The sequence below is a fragment of the Oncorhynchus clarkii genome, chromosome 20 (genome assembly GCF_045791955.1).
Source record: "Oncorhynchus clarkii lewisi isolate Uvic-CL-2024 chromosome 20, UVic_Ocla_1.0, whole genome shotgun sequence".
Taxonomy (NCBI): domain Eukaryota; kingdom Metazoa; phylum Chordata; class Actinopteri; order Salmoniformes; family Salmonidae; genus Oncorhynchus; species Oncorhynchus clarkii.
The window spans coordinates 38,801,192-38,814,796 of NC_092166.1; the positions used below are offsets into that span (position 1 = coordinate 38,801,192).

The following is a 13,605-nucleotide window of genomic DNA, read 5'->3' on the forward strand; positions in this document are numbered from 1 at the left end:
TATAGTGGACAGAGTGTGGGATAGGAAGGTACAGTATAGTGGACAGAGTGTGGGATAGGAAGGTACAGTATAATGGACAGAGTGTGGGATAGGAAGGTACAGTATAATGGGCAGAGTGTGGGATAGGAAGGTACAGTATAGTGGACAGAGTGTGGGATAGGAAGGTACAGTATAGTGGACAGAGTGTGGGATAGGAAGGTACAGTATAGTGGACAGAGTGTGGGATAGGAAGGTACAGTATAGTGGACAGAGTGTGGGATAGGAAGGTACAGTATAATGGACAGAGTGTGGGATAGGAAGGTACAGTATAATGGACAGAGTGTGGGATAGGAAGGTACAGTATAGTGGACAGACAGAGTGTGGGATAGGAAGGTACAGTATAGTGGACAGAGTGTGGGATAGGAAGGTACAGTATAGTGGACAGTGTGTGGGATAGGAAGGTACAGTATAGTGGACAGAGTGTGGGATAGGAAGGTACAGTATAGTGGACAGAGTGTGGGATAGGAAGGTACAGTATAATGGACAGAGTGTGGGATAGGAAGGTACAGTTTAATGGACAGAGTGTGGGATAGGAAAGTACAGTATAGTGGACAGAGAGTGGGATAGGAAGGTACAGTATAGTGGACAGAGTGTGGGATAGAAAGGTACAGTATAATTGACAGTGTGGGATAGGAAGGTACAGTATAATGGACAGAGTGTGGGATAAGAAGGTACAGTATAGTGGACAGAGTGTGGGATAGGAAGGTGCAGTATAATGGACAGAGTGTGGGATAGGAAGGTACAGTATAGTGGACAGAGTGTGGGATAGGAAGGTACAGTATAATGGGATAGGAAGGTGCAGTATAATGGACAGAGTGTGGGATAGGAAGGTACAGTATAGTGGACAGAGTGTGGGATAGGAAGGTACAGTATAATGGACAGAGTGTGGGATAGGAAGGTACAGTATAATTGACAGTGTGGGATAGGAAGGTACAGTATAGTGGGAAAAGGAAGGTACAGTATAGTGGACAGAGTGTGGGATAAGAAGGTACAGTATAGTGGTCAGAGTGTGGGATAGGAAGGTACATTATAGTGGACAGAGTGTGGGATAGGAAGGTACAGTATAATGGACAGAGTGCGGGATAGGAAGGTACAGTATAATGGACGAGTGTGTGATAGGAAGGTACATTATAGTGGACAGAGTGTGGGATAGGAAGGTACAGTATTGTGGATATAGTGTGGGATAGGAAGGTACATTATAGTGGACAGAGTGTGGGATAGGAATGTACAGTATTGTGGACAGAGTGTGGGATAGGAAGGTACAGTATAGTGGACAGAGTGTGGGATAGGAAGGTACAGTATAATGGACAGAGTGTGGGATAGGAAGGTACAGTATAATGGACAGAGTGTGGGATAGGAAGGTACAGTACAGTGGACAGAGTTTAGGATAGGAAGGTACAGTATAGTGGACAGAGTGTGGGATAGGAAGGTACAGTATAGTGGACAGAGTGTGGGATAGGAAGGTACAGTATAATGGACAGAGTGTGGGATAGGAAGGTACAGTATAATGGGCAGAGTGTGGGATAGGAAGGTACAGTATAGTGGACAGAGTGTGGGATAGGAAGGTACAGTATAGTGGACAGAGTGTGGGATAGGAAGGTACAGTATAGTGGACAGAGTGTGGGATAGGAAGGTACAGTATAGTGGACAGAGTGTGGGATAGGAAGGTACAGTATAATGGACAGAGTGTGGGATAGGAAGGTACAGTATAATGGACAGAGTGTGGGATAGGAAGGTACAGTATAGTGGACAGACAGAGTGTGGGATAGGAAGGTACAGTATAGTGGACAGAGTGTGGGATAGGAAGGTACAGTATAGTGGACAGTGTGTGGGATAGGAAGGTACAGTATAGTGGACAGAGTGTGGGATAGGAAGGTACAGTATAGTGGACAGAGTGTGGGATAGGAAGGTACAGTATAATGGACAGAGTGTGGGATAGGAAGGTACAGTTTAATGGACAGAGTGTGGGATAGGAAAGTACAGTATAGTGGACAGAGAGTGGGATAGGAAGGTACAGTATAGTGGACAGAGTGTGGGATAGAAAGGTACAGTATAATTGACAGTGTGGGATAGGAAGGTACAGTATAATGGACAGAGTGTGGGATAAGAAGGTACAGTATAGTGGACAGAGTGTGGGATAGGAAGGTGCAGTATAATGGACAGAGTGTGGGATAGGAAGGTACAGTATAGTGGACAGAGTGTGGGATAGGAAGGTACAGTATAATGGGATAGGAAGGTGCAGTATAATGGACAGAGTGTGGGATAGGAAGGTACAGTATAGTGGACAGAGTGTGGGATAGGAAGGTACAGTATAATGGACAGAGTGTGGGATAGGAAGGTACAGTATAATTGACAGTGTGGGATAGGAAGGTACAGTATAGTGGGAAAAGGAAGGTACAGTATAGTGGACAGAGTGTGGGATAAGAAGGTACAGTATAGTGGTCAGAGTGTGGGATAGGAAGGTACATTATAGTGGACAGAGTGTGGGATAGGAAGGTACAGTATAATGGACAGAGTGTGGGATAGGAAGGTACAGTATAGTGGACAGAGTGTGGGATAGGAAGGTACAGTATAGTGGACAGAGTGGGGGATAGGAAGGTACAGTATAGTGGACAGAGTGTGGGATAAGAAGGTACAGTATAGTGGACAGAGTGTGGGATAGGAAGGTACAGTATAATGGACAGAGTGTGGGATAGGAAGGTACAGTATAATGGGCAGAGTGTGGGATAGGAAGGTACAGTATAATGGACAGAGTGTGGGATAGGAAGGTGCAGTATAATGGACAGAGTGTGGGATAGGAAGGTACAGTATAGTGGACAGAGTGTGGGATAGGAAGGTACAGTATAATGGACAGAGTGTGGGATAGGAAGGGACAGTATAGTGGACAGAGTGTGGGATAGGAAGGTACAGTATAATGGACAGAGTGTGGGATAGGAAGGTACAGTATAGTGGACAGAGTGTGGGATAGGAAGGTACAGTATAGTGGACAGAGTGTGGGATAGGAAGGTACAGTATAATGGACAGAGTGTGGGATAGGAAGGGACAGTATAATGGACAGAGTGTGGGATAGGAAGGTACAGTATAGTGGGAAAAGGAAGGTACAGTATAGTGGACAGAGTGTGGGATAAGAAGGTACAGTATAGTGGTCAGAGTGTGGGATAGGAAGGTACATTATAGTGGACAGAGTGTGGGATAGGAAGGTACAGTATAGTGGACAGTGTGGGATAGGAAGGTGCAGTATAGTGGACAGAGTGTGGGATAGGAAGGTACAGTATAATGGACAGAGTGTGGGATAGGAAGGTACAGTATAATTGACAGTGTGGGATAGGAAGGTACAGTATAGTGGGAAAAGGAAGGTACAGTATAGTGGACAGAGTGTGGGATAAGAAGGTACAGTATAGTGGTCAGAGTGTGGGATAGGAAGGTACATTATAGTGGACAGAGTGTGGGATAGGAAGGTACAGTATAATGGACAGAGTGTGGGATAGGAAGGTACAGTATAGTGGACAGAGTGTGGGATAGGAAGGTACAGTATAGTGGACAGAGTGGGGGATAGGAAGGTACAGTATAGTGGACAGAGTGTGGGATAAGAAGGTACAGTATAGTGGACAGAGTGTGGGATAGGAAGGTACAGTATAATGGACAGAGTGTGGGATAGGAAGGTACAGTATAATGGGCAGAGTGTGGGATAGGAAGGTGCAGTATAATGGACAGAGTGTGGGATAGGAAGGTACAGTATAGTGGACAGAGTGTGGGATAGGAAGGTACAGTATAATGGACAGAGTGTGGGATAGGAAGGTACAGTATAATGGACAGAGTGTGGGATAAGAAGGTGCAGGATAGTGGACAGAGTGTGAGATAGGAAGGTACAGTATAATGGACAGAGTGTGGGATAGGAAGGTACAGTATAATGGACGAGTGTGTGATAGGAAGGTACATTATAGTGGACAGAGTGTGGGATAGGAAGGTACAGTATTGTGGATATAGTGTGGGATAGGAAGGTACATTATAGTGGACAGAGTGTGGGATAGGAATGTACAGTATTGTGGACAGAGTGTGGGATAGGAAGGTACAGTATAATGGGCAGAGTGTGGGATAGGAAGGTACAGTATAGTGGACAGAGTGTGGGATAGGAAGGTACAGTATAGTGGACAGAGTGTGGGATAGGAAGGTACAGTATAGTGGACAGAGTGTGGGATAGGAAGGTACAGTATAGTGGACAGAGTGTGGGATAGGAAGGTACAGTATAATGGACAGAGTGTGGGATAGGAAGGTACAGTATAATGGACAGAGTGTGGGATAGGAAGGTACAGTATAATGGACAGAGTGTGGGATAGGAAGGTACAGTATAGTGGACAGACAGAGTGTGGGATAGGAAGGTACAGTATAGTGGACAGAGTGTGGGATAGGAAGGTACAGTATAGTGGACAGTGTGTGGGATAGGAAGGTACAGTATAATGGACAGAGTGTGGGATAGGGAGGTACAGTATAGTGGACAGAGTGTGGGATAGGAAGGTACAGTATAGTGGACAGAGTGTGGGATAGGAAGGTACAGTTTAATGGACAGAGTGTGGGATAGGAAAGTACAGTATAGTGGACAGAGAGTGGGATAGGAAGGTACAGTATAGTGGACAGAGTGTGGGATAGAAAGGTACAGTATAATTGACAGTGTGGGATAGGAAGGTACAGTATAATGGACAGAGTGTGGGATAGGAAGGTGCAATATAATGGACAGAGTGTGGGATAGGAAGGTACAGTATAGTGGACAGAGTGTGTGATAGGAAGGTACAGTATAATGGACAGAGTGTGGGATAGGAAGGTACAGTATAATTGACAGTGTGGGATAGGAAGGTACAGTATAGTGGGAAAAGGAAGGTACAGTATAGTGGACAGAGTGTGGGATAAGAAGGTACAGTATAGTGGACAGAGTGTGGGATAGGAAGGTACAGTATAATGGACAGAGTGTGGGATAGGAAGGTACAGTATAATGGACAGAGTGTGGGATAGGAAGGTGCAGTATAATGGACAGAGTGTGGGATAGGAAGGTACAGTATAGTGGACAGAGTGTGGGATAGGAAGGTACAGTATAATGGACAGAGTGTGGGATAGGAAGGGACAGTATAGTGGACAGAGTGTGGGATAGGAAGGTACAGTATAATGGACAGAGTGTGGGATAGGAAGGTACAGTATAGTGGACAGAGTGTGGGATAGGAAGGTACAGTATAGTGGACAGAGTGTGGGATAGGAAGGTACAGTATAATGGACAGAGTGTGGGATAGGAAGGGACAGTATAATGGACAGAGTGTGGGATAGGAAGGTACAGTATAGTGGGAAAAGGAAGGTACAGTATAGTGGACAGAGTGTGGGATAAGAAGGTACAGTATAGTGGTCAGAGTGTGGGATAGGAAGGTACATTATAGTGGACAGAGTGTGGGATAGGAAGGTACAGTATAGTGGACAGTGTGGGATAGGAAGGTGCAGTATAGTGGACAGAGTGTGGGATAGGAAGGTACAGTATAGTGGACAGAGTGTGGGATAGGAAGGTACAGTATAATGGACAGAGTGTGGGATAGGAAGGTACAGTATAGTGGACAGAGTGTGGGATAGGAAGGTACAGTATAGTGGACAGTGTGGGATAGGAAGGTACAGTATAGTGGACAGAGTGTGGGATATGGAAGGTACAGTATAGTGGACAGAGTGTGGGATAGGAAGGTACAGTATAGTGGACAGAGTGTGGGATAGGAAGGTACAGTATAGTGGACAGAGTGTGGGATAAGAAGGTACAGTATAGTGGACAGAGTGTGGGATAGGAAGGTACAGTATAGTGGACAGAGTGTGGGATAGGAAGGTACAGTATAGTGGACAGAGTGTGGGATAGGAAGGTACAGTATAATGGACAGAGTGTGGGATAGGAAGGTACAGTATAATGGACAGAGTGTGGGATAGGAAGGTACAGTATAATGGACAGAGTGTGTGATAGGAAGGTACAGTATTGTGGATATAGTGTGGGATAGGAAGGTACATTATAGTGGACAGAGTGTGGGATAGGAATGTACAGTATTGTGGACAGAGTGTGGGATAGGAAGGTACAGTATAGTGGACAGAGTGTGGGATAGGAAGGTACAGTATAATGGACAGAGTGTGGGATAGGAAGGTACAGTATAATGGACAGAGTGTGGGATAGGAAGGTACAGTACAGTGGACAGAGTTTAGGATAGGAAGGTACAGTATAGTGGACAGAGTGTGGGATAGGAAGGTACAGTATAGTGGACAGAGTGTGGGATAGGAAGGTACAGTATAATGGACAGAGTGTGGGATAGGAAGGTACAGTATAATGGGCAGAGTGTGGGATAGGAAGGTACAGTATAGTGGACAGAGTGTGGGGTAGGAAGGTACAGTATAGTGGACAGAGTGTGGGATAGGAAGGTACAGTATAGTAGACAGAGTGTGGGATAGGAAGGTACAGTATAGTGGACAGAGTGTGGGATAGGAAGGTACAGTATAATGGACAGAGTGTGAGATAGGAAGGTACAGTATAATGGACAGAGTGTGGGATAGGAAGGTACAGTATAATGGACAGAGTGTGGGATAGGAAGGTACAGTATAGTGGACAGACAGAGTGTGGGATAGGAAGGTACAGTATAGTGGACAGAGTGTGGGATAGGAAGGTACAGTATAGTGGACAGAGTGTGGGATAGGAAGGTACAGTATAATGGACAGAGTGTGGGATAGGAAGGTACAGTATAGTGGACAGAGTGTGGGATAGGAAGGGACAGTATAGTGGACAGAGTGTGGGATAGGAAGGTACAGTATAGTGGACAGTGTGGGATAGGAAGGTACAGTATAGTGGACAGAGTGTGGGATATGGAAGGTACAGTATAGTGGACAGAGTGTGGGATAGGAAGGTACAGTATAGTGGACAGAGTGTGGGATAGGAAGGTACAGTATAGTGGACAGAGTGTGGGATAAGAAGGTACAGTATAGTGGACAGAGTGTGGGATAGGAAGGTACAGTATAGTGGACAGAGTGTGGGATAGGAAGGTACAGTATAGTGGACAGAGTGTGGGATAGGAAGGTACAGTATAATGGACAGAGTGTGGGATAGGAAGGTACAGTATAATGGACAGAGTGTGGGATAAGAAGGTGCAGGATAGTGGACAGAGTGTGAGATAGGAAGGTACAGTATAATGGACAGAGTGTGGGATAGGAAGGTACAGTATAATGGACAGAGTGTGTGATAGGAAGGTACATTATAGTGGACAGAGTGTGGGATAGGAAGGTACAGTATTGTGGATATAGTGTGGGATAGGAAGGTACATTATAGTGGACAGAGTGTGGGATAGGAATGTACAGTATTGTGGACAGAGTGTGGGATAGGAAGGTACAGTATAGTGGACAGAGTGTGGGATAGGAAGGTACAGTATAATGGACAGAGTGTGGGATAGGAAGGTACAGTATAATGGACAGAGTGTGGGATAGGAAGGTACAGTACAGTGGACAGAGTTTAGGATAGGAAGGTACAGTATAGTGGACAGAGTGTGGGATAGGAAGGTACAGTATAGTGGACAGAGTGTGGGATAGGAAGGTACAGTATAATGGACAGAGTGTGGGATAGGAAGGTACAGTATAATGGGCAGAGTGTGGGATAGGAAGGTACAGTATAGTGGACAGAGTGTGGGATAGGAAGGTACAGTATAGTGGACAGAGTGTGGGATAGGAAGGTACAGTATAGTAGACAGAGTGTGGGATAGGAAGGTACAGTATAGTGGACAGAGTGTGGGATAGGAAGGTACAGTATAATGGACAGAGTGTGAGATAGGAAGGTACAGTATAATGGACAGAGTGTGGGATAGGAAGGTACAGTATAATGGACAGAGTGTGGGATAGGAAGGTACAGTATAGTGGACAGACAGAGTGTGGGATAGGAAGGTACAGTATAGTGGACAGAGTGTGGGATAGGAAGGTACAGTATAGTGGACAGTGTGTGGGATAGGAAGGTACAGTATAATGGACAGAGTGTGGGATAGGAAGGTACAGTATAGTGGACAGAGTGTGGGATAGGAAGGTACAGTATAGTGGACAGAGTGTGGGATAGGAAGGTACAGTATAGTGGACAGAGTGTGGGATAGGAAGGTACAGTTTAATGGACAGAGTGTGGGATAAGAAAGTACAGTATAGTGGACAGAGAGTGGGATAGGAAGGTACAGTATAGTGGACAGAGTGTGGGATAGAAAGGTACAGTATAATTGACAGTGTGGGATAGGAAGGTACAGTATAATGGACAGAGTGTGGGATAGGAAGGTGCAGTATAATGGACAGAGTGTGGGATAGGAAGGTACAGTATAGTGGACAGAGTGTGGGATAGGAAGGTACAGTATAATGGACAGAGTGTGGGATAGGAAGGTACAGTATAATTGACAGTGTGGGATAGGAAGGTACAGTATAGTGGGAAAAGGAAGGTACAGTATAGTGGACAGAGTGTGGGATAAGAAGGTACAGTATAGTGGTCAGAGTGTGGGATAGGAAGGTACATTATAGTGGACAGAGTGTGGGATAGGAAGGTACAGTATAATGGACAGAGTGTGGGATAGGAAGGTACAGTATAGTGGACAGAGTGTGGGATAGGAAGGTACAGTATAGTGGACAGAGTGGGGGATAGGAAGGTACAGTATAGTGGACAGAGTGTGGGATAAGAAGGTACAGTATAGTGGACAGAGTGTGGGATAGGAAGGTACAGTATAATGGACAGAGTGTGGGATAGGAAGGTACAGTATAATGGACAGAGTGTGGGATAGGAAGGGACAGTATAATGGACAGAGTGTGGGATAGGAAGGTACAGTATAGTGGGAAAAGGAAGGTACAGTATAGTGGACAGAGTGTGGGATAAGAAGGTACAGTATAGTGGTCAGAGTGTGGGATAGGAAGGTACATTATAGTGGACAGAGTGTGGGATAGGAAGGTACAGTATAGTGGACAGTGTGGGATAGGAAGGTGCAGTATAGTGGACAGAGTGTGGGATAGGAAGGTACAGTATAGTGGACAGAGTGTGGGATAGGAAGGTACAGTATAATGGACAGAGTGTGGGATAGGAAGGTACAGTATAGTGGACAGAGTGTGGGATAGGAAGGTACAGTATAGTGGACAGAGTGTGGGATAGGAAGGTACAGTATAGTGGACAGTGTGGGATAGGAAGGTACAGTATAGTGGACAGAGTGTGGGATATGGAAGGTACAGTATAGTGGACAGAGTGTGGGATAGGAAGGTACAGTATAGTGGACAGAGTGTGGGATAGGAAGGTACAGTATAGTGGACAGAGTGTGGGATAAGAAGGTACAGTATAGTGGACAGAGTGTGGGATAGGAAGGTACAGTATAGTGGACAGAGTCTGGGATAGGAAGGTACAGTATAGTGGACAGAGTGTGGGATAGGAAGGTACAGTATAATGGACAGAGTGTGGGATAGGAAGGTACAGTATAATGGACAGAGTGTGGGATAGGAAGGTACAGTATAATGGACAGAGTGTGTGATAGGAAGGTACAGTATTGTGGATATAGTGTGGGATAGGAAGGTACATTATAGTGGACAGAGTGTGGGATAGGAATGTACAGTATTGTGGACAGAGTGTGGGATAGGAAGGTACAGTATAGTGGACAGAGTGTGGGATAGGAAGGTACAGTATATTGGACAGAGTGTGGGATAGGAAGGTACAGTATATTGGACAGAGTGTGGGATAGGAAGGTACAGTATAGTGGACAGAGTTTTGGATAGGAAGGTACAGTATAGTGGACAGAGTGTGGGATAGGAAGGTACAGTATAGTGGACAGAGTGTGGGATAGGAAGGTACAGTATAATGGACAGAGTGTGGGATAGGAAGGTACAGTATAATGGGCAGAGTGTGGGATAGGAAGGTACAGTATAGTGGACAGAGTGTGGGGTAGGAAGGTACAGTATAGTGGACAGAGTGTGGGATAGGAAGGTACAGTATAGTAGACAGAGTGTGGGATAGGAAGGTACAGTATAGTGGACAGAGTGTGGGATAGGAAGGTACAGTATAATGGACAGAGTGTGAGATAGGAAGGTACAGTATAATGGACAGAGTGTGGGATAGGAAGGTACAGTATAATGGACAGAGTGTGGGATAGGAAGGTACAGTATAGTGGACAGACAGAGTGTGGGATAGGAAGGTACAGTATAGTGGACAGAGTGTGGGATAGGAAGGTACAGTATAGTGGACAGAGTGTGGGATAGGAAGGTACAGTATAATGGACAGAGTGTGGGATAGGAAGGTACAGTATAGTGGACAGAGTGTGGGATAGGAAGGGACAGTATAGTGGACAGAGTGTGGGATAGGAAGGTACAGTATAGTGGACAGTGTGGGATAGGAAGGTACAGTATAGTGGACAGAGTGTGGGATATGGAAGGTACAGTATAGTGGACAGAGTGTGGGATAGGAAGGTACAGTATAGTGGACAGAGTGTGGGATAGGAAGGTACAGTATAGTGGACAGAGTGTGGGATAATAAGGTACAGTATAGTGGACAGAGTGTGGGATAGGAAGGTACAGTATAGTGGACAGAGTCTGGGATAGGAAGGTACAGTATAGTGGACAGAGTGTGGGATAGGAAGGTACAGTATAATGGACAGAGTGTGGGATAGGAAGGTACAGTATAATGGACAGAGTGTGGGATAAGAAGGTGCAGGATAGTGGACAGAGTGTGAGATAGGAAGGTACAGTATAATGGACAGAGTGTGGGATAGGAAGGTACAGTATAATGGACAGAGTGTGTGATAGGAAGGTACATTATAGTGGACAGAGTGTGGGATAGGAAGGTACAGTATTGTGGATATAGTGTGGGATAGGAAGGTACATTATAGTGGACAGAGTGTGGGATAGGAATGTACAGTATTGTGGACAGAGTGTGGGATAGGAAGGTACAGTATAGTGGACAGAGTGTGGGATAGGAAGGTACAGTATAATGGACAGAGTGTGGGATAGGAAGGTACAGTATAATGGACAGAGTGTGGGATAGGAAGGTACAGTACAGTGGACAGAGTTTAGGATAGGAAGGTACAGTATAGTGGACAGAGTGTGGGATAGGAAGGTACAGTATAGTGGACAGAGTGTGGGATAGGAAGGTACAGTATAATGGACAGAGTGTGGGATAGGAAGGTACAGTATAATGGGCAGAGTGTGGGATAGGAAGGTACAGTATAGTGGACAGAGTGTGGGATAGGAAGGTACAGTATAGTGGACAGAGTGTGGGATAGGAAGGTACAGTATAGTAGACAGAGTGTGGGATAGGAAGGTACAGTATAGTGGACAGAGTGTGGGATAGGAAGGTACAGTATAATGGACAGAGTGTGAGATAGGAAGGTACAGTATAATGGACAGAGTGTGGGATAGGAAGGTACAGTATAATGGACAGAGTGTGGGATAGGAAGGTACAGTATAGTGGACAGACAGAGTGTGGGATAGGAAGGTACAGTATAGTGGACAGAGTGTGGGATAGGAAGGTACAGTATAGTGGACAGTGTGTGGGATAGGAAGGTACAGTATAATGGACAGAGTGTGGGATAGGAAGGTACAGTATAGTGGACAGAGTGTGGGATAGGAAGGTACAGTATAGTGGACAGAGTGTGGGATAGGAAGGTACAGTATAGTGGACAGAGTGTGGGATAGGAAGGTACAGTTTAATGGACAGAGTGTGGGATACGAAAGTACAGTATAGTGGACAGAGAGTGGGATAGGAAGGTACAGTATAGTGGACAGAGTGTGGGATAGAAAGGTACAGTATAATTGACAGTGTGGGATAGGAAGGTACAGTATAATGGACAGAGTGTGGGATAGGAAGGTGCAGTATAATGGACAGAGTGTGGGATAGGAAGGTACAGTATAGTGGACAGAGTGTGGGATAGGAAGGTACAGTATAATGGACAGAGTGTGGGATAGGAAGGTACAGTATAATTGACAGTGTGGGATAGGAAGGTACAGTATAGTGGGAAAAGGAAGGTACAGTATAGTGGACAGAGTGTGGGATAAGAAGGTACAGTATAGTGGTCAGAGTGTGGGATAGGAAGGTACATTATAGTGGACAGAGTGTGGGATAGGAAGGTACAGTATAATGGACAGAGTGTGGGATAGGAAGGTACAGTATAGTGGACAGAGTGTGGGATAGGAAGGTACAGTATAGTGGACAGAGTGGGGGATAGGAAGGTACAGTATAGTGGACAGAGTGTGGGATAAGAAGGTACAGTATAGTGGACAGAGTGTGGGATAGGAAGGTACAGTATAATGGACAGAGTGTGGGATAGGAAGGTACAGTATAATGGGCAGAGTGTGGGATAGGAAGGTACATTATAATGGACAGAGTGTGGGATAGGAAGGTGCAGTATAATGGACAGAGTGTGGGATAGGAAGGTACAGTATAGTGGACAGAGTGTGGGATAGGAAGGTACAGTATAATGGACAGAGTGTGGGATAGGAAGGGACAGTATAGTGGACAGAGTGTGGGATAGGAAGGTACAGTATAATGGACAGAGTGTGGGATAGGAAGGTACAGTATAGTGGACAGAGTGTGGGATAGGAAGGTACAGTATAGTGGACAGAGTGTGGGATAGGAAGGTACAGTATAATGGACAGAGTCTGGGATAGGAAGGTACATTATAATGCACAGAGTGTGGGATAGGAAGGTACAGTATAGTGGGAAAAGGAAGGTACAATATAGTGGACAGAGTGTGGGATAGGAAGGTACAGTATAGTGGACAGAGTGTGGGATAGGAAGGTACAGTATAGTGGACAGAGTGTGGGATAGGAAGGTACAGTATAGTGGACAGAGTGTGGGATAGGAAGGTACAGTATAGTGGACAGAGTCTGGGATAGGAAGGTACAGTATAGTGGACAGAGTGTGGGATAGGAAGGTACAGTATAATGGACAGAGTGTGGGATAGGAAGGTACAGTATAATGGACAGAGTGTGGGATAAGAAGGTGCAGGATAGTGGACAGAGTGTGAGATAGGAAGGTACAGTATAATGGACAGAGTGTGGGATAGGAAGGTACAGTATAATGGACAGAGTGTGTGATAGGAAGGTACATTATAGTGGACAGAGTGTGGGATAGGAAGGTACAGTATTGTGGATATAGTGTGGGATAGGAAGGTACATTATAGTGGACAGAGTGTGGGATAGGAATGTACAGTATTGTGGACAGAGTGTGGGATAGGAAGGTACAGTATAGTGGACAGAGTGTGGGATAGGAAGGTACAGTATAATGGACAGAGTGTGGGATAGGAAGGTACAGTATAATGGACAGAGTGTGGGATAGGAAGGTACAGTACAGTGGACAGAGTTTAGGATAGGAAGGTACAGTATAGTGGACAGAGTGTGGGATAGGAAGGTACAGTATAGTGGACAGAGTGTGGGATAGGAAGGTACAGTATAATGGACAGAGTGTGGGATAGGAAGGTACAGTATAATGGGCAGAGTGTGGGATAGGAAGGTACAGTATAGTGGACAGAGTGTGGGATAGGAAGGTACAGTATAGTGGACAGAGTGTGGGATAGGAAGGTA

General features: G+C 45.3%; 1 protein-coding gene across 1 annotated transcript in view; it reads left to right on the plus strand.

The window, feature by feature from the left end:
* The window catches only part of LOC139376335 (myomegalin-like), a 134,907-nt gene that overhangs the window by 19,601 nt on the left and 101,701 nt on the right, over positions 1-13,605 (plus strand). The gene's annotated exons all lie outside the window — the stretch shown is intronic.